General features: G+C 40.4%; 1 protein-coding gene across 1 annotated transcript in view; it reads right to left on the bottom strand.

Moving 5' to 3' along the window:
* LOC134802758 (uncharacterized) overlaps positions 1 to 16,851 on the bottom strand; it is a 131,938-nt gene that overhangs the window by 89,901 nt on the left and 25,186 nt on the right. The window lies entirely within an intron of this gene.

Genomic DNA, 16,851 nt, shown 5'->3' with positions numbered 1-16,851 from the left:
GGAAAATAGTGTAACCTAAAGTCATAGGTACTAAAAAAGATTTTGACAGTTGCTCCACCTAAAATAGATCTGTATTTATAATTAACTGCGTATTTTAATGTATTTTAATGTATTTTCGAGGCAATTAACCGCTAGGGATGGGAAAGTATCAATTAGGCGGTGTCCGTTACCGGTTCATGTTTACGGTTAATTTGTGGCTAAAATTAGACGCGGGGGATTTTATGGGGTGTTTTGTGGGGTATAGTTACGATGTAGTTGTGTGTTCAATCTTATTTAGTTTGAGAAAAAATATATTTGAATGTCTAGATTGTCAAAAGTAACTAAAATCATAGACGTATTAAAACTTAAAACAAAAAGACCGACGCAGTATATACCTACAAATTCGCATTTTAAGGTCCGTAGGGTTCCGTAGGGTTCCAAAGGGTAAAAACGGAACCGTATTACTAAGACTCCGCTGTCTTTCTGTCTGTCACCAGGCTATGGGCCCGATTCGGATTTTGAAATAGACATCTATTCGATATCTTTTAGACTTCACCAAGATACGATAACGATATGTTTAAGATCTAACCTGTCAAATTTGACATTTGCGCGATTCTGGAGATACTCTTGAACGATTTCCACAGGATATGACTTAGAGAGCCAATTCACATCGGGACAAGCAATGTTGTAAAACGAAATCTTAAATCTTCGACTTCGACGAACTTTTAAATCTAAATATCGAGCATACTTGTTAAACGAACAAATCACTTAATTTTCTCTTTTCTGTTTGCCTGCTTGCTTATGATACGTTACCCAATAATCTCACAGTCCGCAACGTTAAGCTTGCTAAAAAATGATAAACTACCGTCTAATTTAAGTTATTTTTTTTTTTGTTGTAGTTTCCCTCTTTTATTGTATGATTGTATTTTGTAATCTGTGTTGAAGTGCGTGTTGTCACTCGTCTAGTTTTAGTTTAGATGTAGATTAGTTTTAAGTCAGGTACCCACTGAAAATCAGCGTCATGGCTTGCCGTGGCATTATGCTGAGTGGGGATCCTGTTTAGCATCTAAGTAGTTTATGTAACTTGTTCTGTATGTTATTCTATACCCAGATGTTAAATAAATGTATTTCTTCTTCTTTCTTCTTCTTCAAATCGAAAAATCTAAAATTGTATTCAGTGTGAATAAGTAACTTAAAAAAAATGTCAATAATACAATAAAAATAAAATGACAATGACAGACGTCTCGTAAATTTTATTTGTTATAATTATATTTTTATACGTTTTTATTGTTAAAACTATTGTGTATTTTGCCATCAAATGAACCTTCGACCTGGCTGAATATGTGGAAACATAAAATATCGGAGTATAATACGTGTAACTCAAATTTTATACACACGCCACGGACATGACGTTTGTTTGACAAAACGGTCAACACAATATTACGGTAAAACGTATAACGTATGAAAACAATGATTACGAGGAGTCAAAGACGTGCAGCGGAGTCGACTAACAACGCACGACCACCACCCCCGCCCACCCCGTCCAGTTCCTCGTCCACATCGTCGTCAGGCGACGAGTTCGCAACGCCGCCTGACACTGACGGGTTCAGTGACGAGGGCGGGCCGCCGCCGCCGCCGCCACGACCACCTGCGCGACGAGGGCGGCCACCGCTGCCGGCACGCTTGGGGCCTGCGGGACATCCTGCCCCGCCCACGGCTCCCGCTACCGGTGGTATAGTGCGACGCATGCGATGGACTCGAACCATGAACGAGAATGTCATGCGCGCCTATTATGGGGCTACAGAGGGGGGAACACAGCTATCCGCCTATCGTTCAAGAATACTGCCTCTGTTTCAGGCTCTTGAACCCACCATCACCGTGTCGGAGCAGCGATTATCGGATCAGGTGCGCGTCATTCAGCGGCTAAAGCGCTTGGATGACGCGACACTTGATCGGCTTCGCCAGGAGGCTCTCTCTGCTCGCGCGGACTCCACCTCGGTGCGAGATCTACCCGCCACGTCGCCGGATCCGGTGCCCGCACCCGACCTGGCACCGGCGGCGCCACGGGTTGATTTCTGTACCGACGAGGGGGACTTCGCGAGTCAGAATGTGAGTACGACTGCTAATGAGCAACTGAGGAGGACTTTGGAAGAGGCGATTACGCAGTATCGCGCCACAACCAACTCTAGGCCACGATTACCACGTCTGCCTATGAATAGACGCAATCTAGCGCTAATGGGAGCCCTAAACGCTTTACTAGAGCCATATTTACGGACTAGTAAAGATTTAGATGATACGCACTCGATCATGTACTGCGGAGCCATCGCGGCGTGCCGTGTTGCTCGCGTCAAGTTTCCGGACGCTGAACGTGCACCTAGGAACGTCGGAGGTGTCCCTGCATGGCAAGCGCGGATCGAGCGACGTATCAGCTCGTTTAGGACTCTCATCGCAAAGCTGATCTGCTTCAGGGGGGGCAACAATCGCCCCCGAGTAATGCGCTTTGTGAACCAGGCGTTCGCGGGGACGGATATCAGGCCCCGCGACTACATGGCCAATGTCACAGAGCGCATCGACTTTCTAAAGCAGAAAGTCTATGCATGGGCAAACCGTATTCGCCGCTACAGAGAGCGTGTGGATCGATTCCAGCAGAATCGCCTTTTTCAAAGTGACCAAAGGAAGGTGTACCGAAAGTGGGAGGAAACCAACCTTCGTACGCCCGACACGCAGCCGCCGGATGCTACTGCCATGACTGACTTCTGGCGTAGCATCTGGTCGGTGCCTGTCGGACACACCGAGGGGAGTTGGATGAGTGTTGTCGAGCGTGAGTGCGAGTCCATCGAACCTATGGGGGCAGTCACCATCAGCCCCGATGACGTGAGTTGTGCCATCCGCACGGCCCAGAACTGGAAAAGTCCTGGGCCGGATGGATTGCACAACTTCTGGCTAAAGTGGTTCCGATGCTCGCACTCGCGCTTGGCAGCACAATTTCAACAAGCCCTCGAGCTTGGTTCTCTCCCACCTTCCTTAACAACTGGTGTCACCTTCCTGCTCTATAAGTCCGGTAGTACCACGGAAGCGAAGAACTACAGACCCATCACATGCTTGCCTACACTATACAAGCTCCTTACATCCATCTTGAGAGCAAAAATCAACGCGCACATTGTTGCAAACAATATTCTGGCTTCCGCTCAAAATGGATGTAGGGTTGGGTCCCGTGGTACTAAAGAGCTCCTCCTCATAGACATGACCATCTGCCAACAAATCCGGCGGAACAAGGGGGCCCTCTCAGCCGCTTGGATTGACTACAAGAAGGCCTATGATTCGGTGCCTCATTCATGGTTGGGGAGGGTCTTAGAGTTGTATAAAGTTGATGCAGCTTTGAGAGCCTTCCTAAGCACGTGTATGGGGCAGTGGACCACAGTCCTTCGTCAACCAGGAGGCGGCGATGACCGCCTTGGCCCGCAGGATTTTATAAGGATTGAGCGAGGAATCTTTCAGGGCGACAGTCTGAGTCCCCTGTGGTTCTGCCTAGCTCTGAATCCCCTCAGCACCCTGCTGAAGGATTTGGGACTAGGTTGCCGGCTTCAGAGAGAGGGTGAAGTCATTTCTCACCTCCTGTACATGGATGACCTCAAATTATTTGCACCAAATAGCCAAGACTTGTTGGAGCTACTGAAAACCACCGAAGTCTTCAGTAGTGCCATCAACATGGAATTTGGTGTCGATAAATGTGCGGTTATGCATGTACAGCGGGGGAGGGTTGTAAATTCAAGAAATTTACAACTCTCTGAGACAATGTCTTTCAGATCTATCTCTGAATCAGAAACCTATAAATACCTTGGTATGTCACAGTCGTTGGGTATTGAGGACGAGGGTATTAGACGGTCGGTGAAGGAGCGCTTTTTCAGTCGGCTTACAAAAGTCCTTAACAGTCTTTTGTCAGGAGGCAACAAAGTGCGCGCCTTCAACGCCTGGGTAATGCCCCTACTCACATACTCCTTTGGCATACTAAGGTGGACTCAGACCGAGCTGGACGCCCTGGATCGGAGGGTCCGATCACTGCTCACCGCACATCGCATGCTACACCCACGCTCGTCAGTTATGAGATTGTACATCCCACGGAAGTGTGGAGGCCGAGGCTTCCTAAATGCCAAGGATCTCCACAACCGCGAGGTGTACAATCTCAGGAATTATTTCCTTAACAACGAGTGTGGGATGCATCGTGATGTGGTGGCAGTAGACAGGAACCTAACGCCGCTCTCCTTGGCAAACGAGAACTGGCGCAAACCTGTGGTACTAAGTACTGCGGATCGCAAGGCGGCATGGGAGAGTAAGGTGCTACACGGGCGGTTCTACAAGGCCCTCACGGGACCCGACGTGGACCTGCTCGCGTCGGTGAACTGGTTACGATTCGGGGACCTCTTCGGAGAAACCGAGGGTTTTGCCTGTGCAATTGCGGACGAAGTGATGATGACGAACAACTATCGGAAATATATCCTGAAGGACGGTACGGTCGACATTTGTCGGGCATGCCGCCGTCCCGGAGAGTCACTCAGGCATATCATTTCCGGTTGTTCTCATCTTGCTAACGGCGAGTACTTGCACAGACATAATCTCGTAGCCAGGATTATTCACCAGCAACTTGCTCTTCTATACGGCCTTGTGGACCGCGAAGTACCGTACTACAAGTACTTACCTGCGCCTGTTCTCGAGAATGGTCGTGCCACGCTCTATTGGGATCGATCTATCATCACTGACAGGACTATTGTAGCCAATAAGCCTGACATCGTGATAATAGATCGATCGCAACGTCGGGCCGTGCTAGTTGACATCACCATCCCCCATGATGAGAATCTCGTGAAAGCCGAGAAGGACAAGTCCAGTAAGTACCTAGACTTGGCTCACGAGATAACCGCCATGTGGGATGTTGATTCGACGATCATTGTCCCGATAGTCGTTTCAGTGAACGGTCTAATAGCGAAGAGTCTCGACCAACATCTTGAGAGACTCTTGCTAGGTGGTTGGATCAAGGGTCAGATGCAGAAGGCGGTGATCTTGGACACGGCGCGGATAGTCCGCCGGTTCCTCTCTCTGCGGCCCTGACCACCGGTAGCTTGGGCCCTGCCCCGCTGCTGGCGGCACCCTAGGTTAGGTTTTTTATAATGTGTTTATATTAATTTTTATTGTTTTGTAAGTGTTTTTATATTTTACTTTTATATTCATATTATAAATCACCTAACTTAAGATGAGAAATGAATAAAGAGAATACAAATAAATATCATCAAAATAGTTAGCTACTTGACATGAAAATTTAAATTTCAACGAATAGACACGTAAATCACACTCAAAAAGCACATTAAAAAAAATATTATGTCACAATGCTATTTTACATACAATTTTTTTTATTAATAAAGGAAAAAAAAAAAAAAACCTTTTTAGCAATAAATTACAGTCAGTAAATCATAAGATCTATAAGTAAGGTACATTGAAAAGTAAACAATACAAATTTAAAATACTTTTTAGGTTGAACAATTATAATAAAACATGTCAATTAAATCAAAAATTAAATAAATATGAACAATGGATTCAATACAAAAAAAAAATTGTCACAAATAAAGTTTATCACAAATTTGCGCGATTCTGGAGATACTGTTGAACGATTTCCACAGGATATGACTTAGAGATCCAATTCACATCTAATAGATATCTTACTCTATCTAACGTAAAAGTGACATTGGTTGCCCGAATTGCGCTGCAAAAGAGAACTAGTTGATATCTAAATTATAACGTATCTAGAATGGATCTAGTACGTGTCGTCTCTTGTGAATATCTTGAAGTTCGAATACGGCAGTATATCTTATAAACCGTGATAGCTAGGCAGTTGAAATTTTCACAGATGTATTTCTGTTGCCGCTATAACAACAAAAAGGTACTAAAAACAGAATATAATAAATATATGTACAGTACTGTACTTTATAGTCACATTTACCTCTATAATTGAGACAGAGAGTGTATTTTACATCTTTTACTGATACTATATTTATAAGATTACATTTTCCTAATTGTTTTTTAGAATTTTATGGGAATTGACCTCTGTATCTGAGATAACGTCAATCTATGACCTCTCTAACTTGGACTTTATTGATCAATTTCCGTATTCTTACTAACTCTTAGGACCAGTTGCACCAACCACATTTGACAGACTGATCAACCTTAGCCGGCGCCCCCCGGCGCTCCACAAATCCACAAATTCCGCATTTGCTTAATTGTGTCTTCGAGCACTTCAAGTTTGATTTTGTTAATTTATGTAGTTAAAACTATCGAAACGAAATCTGAAATCTTGATCTTCTTCTTCATTTGCCATGCCCTAACGGACGTCGGCGACCACCTTTGCCATCTCTCTCCTGCTCTTAGCCATCCTTGCCAGCGTGGCTGCGTTATCCATGTTCGTCCATTTTTTTATGTTGTCAAGCCAGGTGACCCTCCTTCTTCCCCTTCCTCTCTTGCCATCAATTTTCTCAAAACTTGATAAGTAACACGAATAAACAAACTTTCATTTATGAAATATCTAAGACGCAATGAAGTCCGTATCAAATTTAATTTTAATTTTAAAATAATATCTCTCCTTTGGAGAATCATTCAAAATAAATTCAAAGAAATATTTAAACAGACTTAAAAAAGATTTAGGGATAAGGATTATTTTACCTTATTTATTTTTAAAGATAATTACAAAATACCTTATTAACCACCTCTATAACTGAAATACAGTGAAACCTGGTTAATTGGCACCTGGATAAATGGAAAACCTCAATAATTGCAACCAAAAGTCCGGTCCCGGTCCCTTGAGACCAAAAGGCCTCTATAATTGAAATTTTGGAACCTCTATAATTGCAATTTAGATTTTAGTGCTTTTCGTAATTTTGCCTCTGTAATTGACCACATCGCAACTAAGACCTCTATAATTGACACTGTGCTAATAAAATCCGTTATTTTTGCTCTTCTTTTTACCTCTATTATTGAAACGAGTCTTACTTATTACCTCTGTAATTGACCGAAGCGAAGCGAAGGTCTACGTTTTGACTCGGGCATTTTGCTTTCGTATGTCCGGATGTTCTCCTCTACAGGTCGCAATTCTTAACCGATTCTCGTGAAATTTTGTGACCGAATTTTATGAATAAATAAAATTTTTTTGTCAATCCGGTTTTTGGAAATTTTTAAAAATGGCGGAGTCGTGATACCTGGCGCCTAAACAAATAGTCGTATCGATATCATAAGAGTTTTTTCTTTTTGAGACATGTTTACAGAGTTAATAGCAAAAAATGTAGAAAAAAAATATCGCTGGTTTAGGCGGTATTTAGATATTTAGTTTTGTATTTCCGGATGTTCTCCTCTACAGGTCGCAATTCTTAACCGATTCTCATGAAATTTTGTGACCAGATTCTATGACTAAATAGTTTTTTTTTGTCAATCCGGTTTTTGGAAATTTTTAAAAATGGCGGAGTCGTGATACCTGTCGCCTAAACAAATAGTCGTATCGATATCATAAGAGATTTTTCTTTTTGATATATGTTTATAGATTAAATGGCCAAAAATTCAGAAAATTTGTATCATTGGTTTCGGCGGTATTTAGATATTTAGTTTTTACTTGAGAATGAGTAGCTAAATTTCGTCAGCTTTAGTAAGAACTATCATGGCGCATTTTGCAAACGTTCGCTTTTTTGTTTGCATAGGGAGGTCCCTGGTTCCATCCCCAGTAATTGTATGCTGCTACATAACTTTTTGTATTTTTTTATACTTAAATTTCGTATCAATTGTTGTTTTTTATTTTATTTTTTTATTTTAAAAAATGAAAAAAATCGTATTTTTTATTTATCAAGCGCGGGCTAAGCGCATTCGTTTATTTTTTGCAAGAGATGATGGCTTTTTGCGCTTTAAAGAAAATTTGATTCTTGAATATACGGCGCCATACCTTTGGCCTATGCTCGTCTAGATGGCGACACCATTTTATATTTAACAATTTTTACTCATATCAGTAAAAGAACATGGGTCAAAATCATATGGCGTTCTAAAAATAAAAAAAAACATTTATCCATACATATATACATTTATTGATATTTTTTTTTCATTTTCATTTTAATCCTGTATCGAAAGATGGCAGTAAATTTACTGTGACTACAAAATTTAGTATGACAATAACCCTCTACTACATATAGGGACCGTGCGCGTTGGAGGGTCTGCCATCTTGTGGCCTGAATCGGAAACATGTACATTGCCAAAACAAGTTCTACCATCTACCGTTCTTGTAGGTACGTTTCCTTATGCATAGTAGGTTCTGTCATCTGGTGGGCTACATCGGAAGCATAAACGTCACATTTACGCCTCACGCCAAAAATCTGACGGCTCCTATTTTACCCCCTATAGTTCACGCACGCCCACTATAGGGACCGTGCGCGTTGGAGGGCCTGCCATCTTGTGGCCTGAATCGGAAACATATGTGCACATGTACATTGCCAAAGCAAGTGCTACCATCTACCGTTCTCGTAAGTACGTTTCCTTGTGCATAGTAGGTTCTGCCATCTCGTGGGCTACATCGGAATCATAAACTACACATCTACGCTTCGCGCCAAAGATCTGACGGCTCCTGTGCTGCCCCCTATAGTTCATGCACGTCCCCTATACACTTTATTCTCTTTAGATTAGATATTTAAATTCATACTCGAGAATAAGTAACCAAATTTCGTCAGCTCATCTAAATGCTATCATAGCGCAGTTGGAAAGACGCTTACAAGCAAGGATATGGGAATAGGTTCCCGGTTCGATCCCCAATAAATGCATTTTTTTTTATTTATTTTTTGCACTTAAACATCGTATTGCTGATTGATCAAGCGAGCGCGAAGCGCGAGGTAAGCGTATTCGTTTGAGTTTTTGTTTGAACATTTTTTTAGCGGTTTTAGTTCAAGGGCATGGCTGTTCCAGAAGTCAATTTCCACTTACGTTTATAGCATGGGCGGTCACCATCCATAAATCGCAGGGGTTAACATTGCCTAGGGTAGTGGTCGACCTTGGGCTCAGGGAACTAGCTGTAGGTTGCTCGTACGTTGCGCTTTCCCGGGCTTTGCGCTTAATTTGGATCGCCTCGCTAAAATGACCCATAATTTCCGCAAATCATTTTTTCGTCGAGGCAATTACTCTGTTCTCATTTTTTCCCAGTGGAATTTCTTCGCTTTATTTAATTTTTCGTGTACCTACATTTTTTCATAAACTAAATTTTCCTTTTCTCAATTTATTCCCTTTTCTTTTTAATCCCAGTAGTTAAAATAACCAGTAGGTTTTTTTTTTCACTAACTAAATATTCTCTATCTCCACATTTTCTCTTTTTTTTAATGCTAGTGGTAAAAATAACCAGGTTTTTTTCAAATAGGTAGGTTAGGGTTATTTTTTTTGATGACCCTATAAACGAAACTGCTCCCAGAGATAGGTAGGTTAGGGTTATTTTTTTTTGATAACCCTATAAACGAAACTGCTCCCAGAGATAGGTAGGTTAGGGTTATTTTTTTTGATAACCCTAAAAACGAGACTGCTCCCAGAGATAGGTAGGTTAGGCTTATTTTTTTTTGATGACCCTAAAAACGAATCTGCTCCCAGAGATAGGTATGGTTAGAGTTCTTGGCTGGCAGCGTTTGGTTTTTTACTTGTAGTTTTTTAGATTATGTTTTAATTTTAGTGTTTTTGATATTTGTTGTATGTGAAATACCTACAAGTAACAAATATAATTACTACACTATTAACATACAGTAACAAGAAAATATTATCCTAGATATTTAAAAGAACGAAAACTATAAGGAAAAGATTAATTTAAAAATATTAAAAATAGGCGATTGCGGAAGAAAACCATTGGGAAAATATGGCAACGGAGTAATTGCTACCGAGAATGAATGATTTCGGGAAATTATGGGCAACGCAAAATATGAGAACGGAGTAATTGCCTCGAAGAAAAAATGATTTTCGGAAATTATGGGCCACACTCGCGCACGAAGCTTCTTAGTTGCAGTTTACAGGTTAATTCAAAGGTAATGTTGGTTTCCTAACATAGGTAGAGTTAGACCAAGACAAGTCTGCAGAGATTTTGACACTGGCACAAATAACATTGGCACTGCGTGTGCTGTCAAAATCTCTGCAGACTTTTCTTGGTCTAACTCTATCCACTTTTCTATACAATTAGTATGGCGACGTGTATACTTAAGGGGCATCGACCGTACACTGACATCGGGATGATATTTTTATCATGTTATTTAGTAGTCATCGTGCGTCTCGCTTGCGCCAATACATGTACGGACGGAGTGAAATGCACGATAACTAAATGACATCAGTTAGATGTCTTTCTGATATCAGTGTAAGTTTGAATTGGCCTGTTAGCCAAAAATTGTTTCGTATGTCCATATGTTCTACTCTACAGGTCGCATATCTAAACCAATTCCCGAATTTTGTAAGCAATTGATAGTTAAGTTTTTATGGTCAAATTAGATTCTCTAAATTCTTCAAAACAACGGAACCATACATTTATTCAGTTTTAAACTCTGCTCGCGAGGTCTACAGCTCACAGAGCCACTAGTTGAAATAATGTAGTTGTAGATAGCAGAAACAATATTTTAATAGCAATGATCATTTGATTTATATCTTCATCCAGAATTAAATTTATTTATTGGGTATCTATCTCAGCCTGTAGTAGGTGAAATAATTTTGATGAAATCAAGTATGCTTTTTACATTCTAATAAAATTTTCTTCTACAATTCAAGGGAATTTTTTAAACCCAAATGATAAGAAAATAAAGTAGTAATTAATGTAGTGTAAAAGTGCAAGTATAGACAGAATCAATATATAGACCAGAAACCCAGAACGTAAGCGTGTCAATCTACTTTCAATGGTTATTTGCACCTCCATAAAAGAAATTTGTCAGAACGCAACCTCTATTAATGAAAACCTCTATAATTGACACAACGATTTTTTGAACCTCGTTAATTGACACGACCTGCTTAAATGAAAAACCTGGTTAATTGACAAAAATTGCCGGTCCCTTGAGATTGCAATTATCCAGGTTCCACTGTATACTCTATTCTCACCTCTATTAATGGAACCCTCTGTAAATGAGACAGAAATTTATTTGTACCTGGCTAACTGAGAGCCTGGGTAAGTGGAATACCTCTTTAAGTGAGACAAATCTGCTCGTCCCTTGAAGTCTCACTTATCCAGGTTTCACTGTATAAGTGGGGCTCCCATACAACAAACGGGATTTTTTTGCCGTTTTTTGTATAATGGTACGGAACCCTTCGTGCTCGAGTCAGACTCGCACTTGGGCGGTTTTTTAGGTAAATTTAATTTTTCCATTTTTAGTTAGTTTTTTTTATAAGAGACTGGTATAGAAAGAATACTAAGTAAATGTTTACAATTTTACGCGTTCGAGCACGCGATATTTTATCACGTACGACAGTTTTCTTCCAAACACGTCTTTGTTGACTGGACTATAATGAGACGTTCTCAGTTCCCGATTGCTAATAAATAATAAAACTTGGCTAAACCACTAAAACACCGAAATACTTGCTGAACCGAAACGACCTGCTTAAAGCCACATAATTAAAAAAAAACTAAAACCATACTAACATAACCTCTCAAAACTACTCCTACAGTCGCTATCAGATATGTGACGTTTTCTATGAAAAGGGACCTTATCGTCGATGGCGCTTACGTCATTATTAACGATGCTCCGATATAAATACAACGCCACGCGACGCTGTGCGGCGTAAGCGCCATCGACAATAAGGTCCCTTTTCATAGATAATGCCCCATATATCCGATCGGCTAGCTGCTCACTTATATCTGAACACGCCTCTATTGTCAAGGCGTTAGAGTCCCTGTTAAGATATTTTTGAGCACCTCGGCCGCTGCCATATATCTGATGGCTCAAGGAAAGCTCAAGTGAAACTGGGCTTAATAACCAACATAATAGAGCCCATATTGTATGGATAGCGCTGATGATTAGGGGTCAAATTAAGCTGGTATTTATTTCGGGAGGACTCATAAATTTAAGCAGTCGGTCGCCGTCTAAATCATTTTAACGCCAAAACTCAGTTTAGTTGATGTTTTCTGTGTTTTTAGATGTTACGACACGATTGCGTCACGATTTTCAGTTGCATGCTCCCTCTCTCTCTCTCTCTTCCTAGCTAGAGTTAGACCAAGAAAAGTCTGCAGCGATTTTGATAGCCCACGCAGTTGCAAGTGTTATTTTATGTGGCCCACTGATTATCAGCCCGCCGGACGATATCGGCCTGTCAGTTAAAAGCAAAATTGGACAGCTCCTAACATCTGACAGGCTGGTATCGTCCGGCGAACTGGTAATCTGTGGGCCCCTTTAAACGTCAAACTTCCATGAAATTATAACGTATAAATAACACATGCACTGCGTGGACTATCAAAATCGCTGCAGACTTTTCTTGGACTAACTATATTTATCCCACATGGTGGTGGGATCAGCTTTCCTGCTTAAATTAGAAAAATGAAAATTAAAATTCATTTATTTCTGCTCATTTTTTTTAACCTTCTCCACTTCGCCCTGTCCACGACAATTTTCTCAGATAACTCAGTGTTTCATTTGCATGCTGTTTAGCAAAAAATGTGTTGAGTTCTCACATTCATTTTACAAAGATGTCAATTTCAAGCGTCAGTTTTAGTGTTCCGTACAAAACTTTGTTCACGGAACACTTATGGGATCACTTCGGTCTTGCAAATTAGTTAAATGCGTTTTTTTACTTGAAATCTTATAGTAGGAGGCCAAGACAGGATATTTGTAGTTACTCGAGCGTGTCGGATTAATATATGAGCGATATCTTGCTACCCGTGGAGTATAATTAGGAGCCGTCAGATTATTGGGGCGAGGCGTAAATGTGTCGTTTATGCTTCCGATGGAAACTACATTTAATATTTGCTTCGGGTTGGTGTGGTGAAAAATTGTGTTTCACTCGGGGGCAAATTTTTTTTAACCCTCGTGCTTTGAATCCCTCACAACGCTCAAGATTCCACATTTTGACTCGCTACGCTCGTGGTTCAATTTTGGAATCTTTCACTTGCTCGGGTATCATAGCACGAGCGGTTAAACAACAATTTTGCCCCCTTGTAAAACAAATAACTATTTGTATGTTGAAATCGTCGGTCATAAATGTCACCTGCCAAGCGTCAGCCACTCCCGCCGCAGTTGACAGATGTCCGCCGCTAAAATTACCGTCGGAATTATCCCGTAATTTCTAATACCGACTATACCCTCGTCAACGACCGCTTTCTATTGCTACGTGGCAAAAAATATTGATAAGATCCATTGAGATATCCATACTAATCCATACTTAATATTACCTAAGTATAATATACTTAGGTAATATTAAGTATGGATTGGATCATATTATGATTTGTAAAGGTAAATAATAAATAAATAAAATAAAATAAATATGTATTTACCAACACAAAAATCAATGAATTGCATGTACAATCAAAAATCAGGTAGAATATAGAATTTTTTTTTTTTACTAGCCCATGTGTGTGTCCCACTGCTGGGCAAAGGCCTCCCCTCTCCCTTTCCAGTCCTCCCTGTGCTGAGCAAGATCCCGCCAATCCCGCTGGAATGCATCCAGGTCGTCCCGCCATCTCTTTCTCGGTCTGCCTCTGCCTCGACTACCCTGGGGATGCCAGCTAGTGGCTATTTTGGCCCATCTGTCATCATGCATCCGGCAGACATGTCCAGCCCAGTCCCACTTTAGCCTGGCGGTCTTCACCCCAACATCAACGACTCGGGTTTTGGAGCGAAGCTCTGTGTTCCTCACCCTGTCAGATCTTCGGACACCCATGATACTTCGCTCCATTGCCCTTTGGCAAACCTTGAGCCGGGATTTCTGAGCCTCAGTTAGTGACCAGGTTTGGGCACCATAGGTGAGGAAAAAAAGAAATATTAGAAATATTTACGTAGTAAAATAGATGGGACTGAGCGAGACCGCTAACTTTCAGTCCCCAACCAAAAAACTTAAAGCTAATTCTAAACTAAGTTATTTAATAACTAACCTAACTAACTAACCAGACGAATAGTTCGCTGCCACGGCTATGTTGTTGGACAGGTTATCATTTCGATGGCTTTGAGTAATACATCTCACTTCGCTGGTTCGGTCACTACTCAGGATGGGAGAGGATCCGTCTTGGGACGACCGACTGGTAGCCGTCCGGTGGGTCGGCCCAGGTGTCGTTGGGGAGACAGTGTGACGGCGGATCTGCTTCAGCTCCGCGTAACTGGCAGGAAGTTGCGCGGGATCGGGACAGGTGGCATGCTCTCGTTTCGGAGGCCAAGATTCTCTTTGGATCGCTGAGCCAAAATAGTTAGTTAGTTAGTCGAGTACATAGTTTAATAGTAATATAAATAATAGGCAGTAATTAACCTCTGTGTCTGTATCTCTATTTCTGTTACCTCTTCACGCTTAAACCGCTGAACAGATTTAGTTAAAGAGAGTGAAAATGAGAAAATTAATGAATTGCATGTTAATTGGTGTAAGCAATTAAGCATACTAGCTTTTGCCCGCGACTTCGTCTGCGTGGAATTAGTGACAGCAGCTAAAGTAGGTATAGCGCCTGGATAATACTAATAGCAATCATTCAATTCGCGCATTGCTTACTTCAATTATTAGGTCCCCTTTGCACTCTCTTCAGGGATGATTTCCGACATAAAAACTGTCCTATAACCTTCCCCGGGACTCAAACTATCTCTAATACCAAATTTCAAGTAAACCGGTTCAGCGGCTTAAGCGTGAAGAGGTAACAGACAGACAGACAGACACACTTTCGCCTTTATAATATTAGTATGGATTATGCTGAAAATTATTGCCATTAGACTGTATCCAGGCGCTATACTTACTCCGGCAGTGTTACCCATGTCACGGGATGGATCGCACGCGCATCACCAACGTGAATCTTGTAAGTATTTAACTAATAGCTTTGTAAATATGGCGACACTAACATAATTCTTCGTTGCGCTTGCCAAATCTTATATGTGCGAGATCTTAATCAAATGAATTAACACTATGTATTTTGTTGCTAGGTAATTATTTGTCAATCAAAAATCGAAGACATATCAGCTTTGAAAAGCGCAACGACGATATATGTAGACTCACTGTCTATATAAATGCGCGTGAACCTAATGGCTCCTCTACACGAAGGGTCATCATACTGGCCCACTAAAATGGGCCAGCGTGTAGAGAGAGTAATGGCGTAGAATGGCTTATGACGCGATGGGATGGCCACGTTTTTCGTCCGCACATCAAAGGAAAAGGCACCAAATCCTACACCGGAGCATGCGACACAACTGAAAACCGCCGTGTCGCCGAAATAATTTTTAGCTTGTAAGATTTTTACTATTGTATGTATGTTATAATGTTAGTTCGTAAGGTATACTGCGCTGGACCGTCTGTTTACAATCGCTTACCCGATAATGTCAGAAACGCAGCTACCACCGCGGGCTTTAAGTATAAATTAAAAATGTGGCTCATGAGCGAAGTGTTCCACGATTATGCAGAATACTTTAACCTACCTATTATGACATAATACTCGAATTTAAACTGTTGTGAGACATACTAACATTGAATAATTTTAATAATATTATTGATAATTTAATGAATTTTGTTGTTTTTACATTGATCCTTTTTTATAATGAATAATTAAGTACCTATTTGTGATTTTATAATCGTAATTTAGAAGACATAATGTACAGAATGTACCCACTATCCCAACACGACCTGTAACTTCTTGTTATTAATAAAATATTTGTATTTGTTTGTATTTGTATTTGTATTTGGTATCTATGGGCCTTAGTTGCCTGATAATAAAAAAGAATCAGAATCAGAAATTTATTTGTTTAACATAGGTAATAAATACAGGTGGTACTTTTAATACATTTCGATCACTATGTTTTATCCACAAATGCGGATGTGCAAATTTAATGTAATGCCTAACCTAAATAATCACATGCTGCGTGCATACTTTGACATTAATAATATTCTTACAAATATCACAATCAAACTTGAAAACAATATAAAATACTAGTTATTGAAAAAAATATATCTATATCGTGTGATGTCATAAGCTCATAACATATGCAATTTATATAAAAGAAAATATACTATTAAAGAAATGATATTACAGTAAAAATGTGAAAAATAAATTAATATGGGAAAGGAATTCCATTTACAATATTTTTTATCTATGTCGTTTAGGAAATCATTGATTGATGCGTAATAACATTTACGAATTAGTAATTCTGTCAGCTATTTAAATGACATTTAATTTAATTTAATTTAATTTTAAAGGGCCAGCTATGGTGCGTAGTGGCCCATTGCATAGTGCTCTCAACCATCACATGGCCGTCTCGCTGGGCCAGCGCTAGGCCATCATGAAGAGAAGCCATACCCATCGCATGGCCATCTCGCTGGGCCATCGTGTAGGTAAAGGAGAAATAAGTACTCCAGTGAACCATGTGCTACTGTGTTTGTGCTAACTGCTTGTGTTTAAAATACTAGTCCTAATTATTAAAACTCTATTTTTCAGACAGTATAATATTGTTCAATAAGTGCGTGTATTATTATCTGCGTTCCACGTTTTAACACCCACATTTCAATCAATCAATCAATCAATGAATCAATCAATCAATCATTACAGTCAATAAATCTTACAGTTAGTTTCGATTTCTATCACAATTGAAAGAGATGCCAATGAGTGACGTAATAGTGAAATCAAACAGTCGTCAACAGTAAAGAACATTGAGAATCCCTATAATCCAAACGGGAACTTTT

Source organism: Cydia splendana, chromosome 25 (assembly GCF_910591565.1).
Source record: "Cydia splendana chromosome 25, ilCydSple1.2, whole genome shotgun sequence".
Lineage (NCBI taxonomy): Eukaryota > Metazoa > Arthropoda > Insecta > Lepidoptera > Tortricidae > Cydia > Cydia splendana.
The sequence above is the reverse complement of the archived record's forward strand: the minus strand, read 5'-3'. Positions and strand labels throughout refer to the sequence as shown.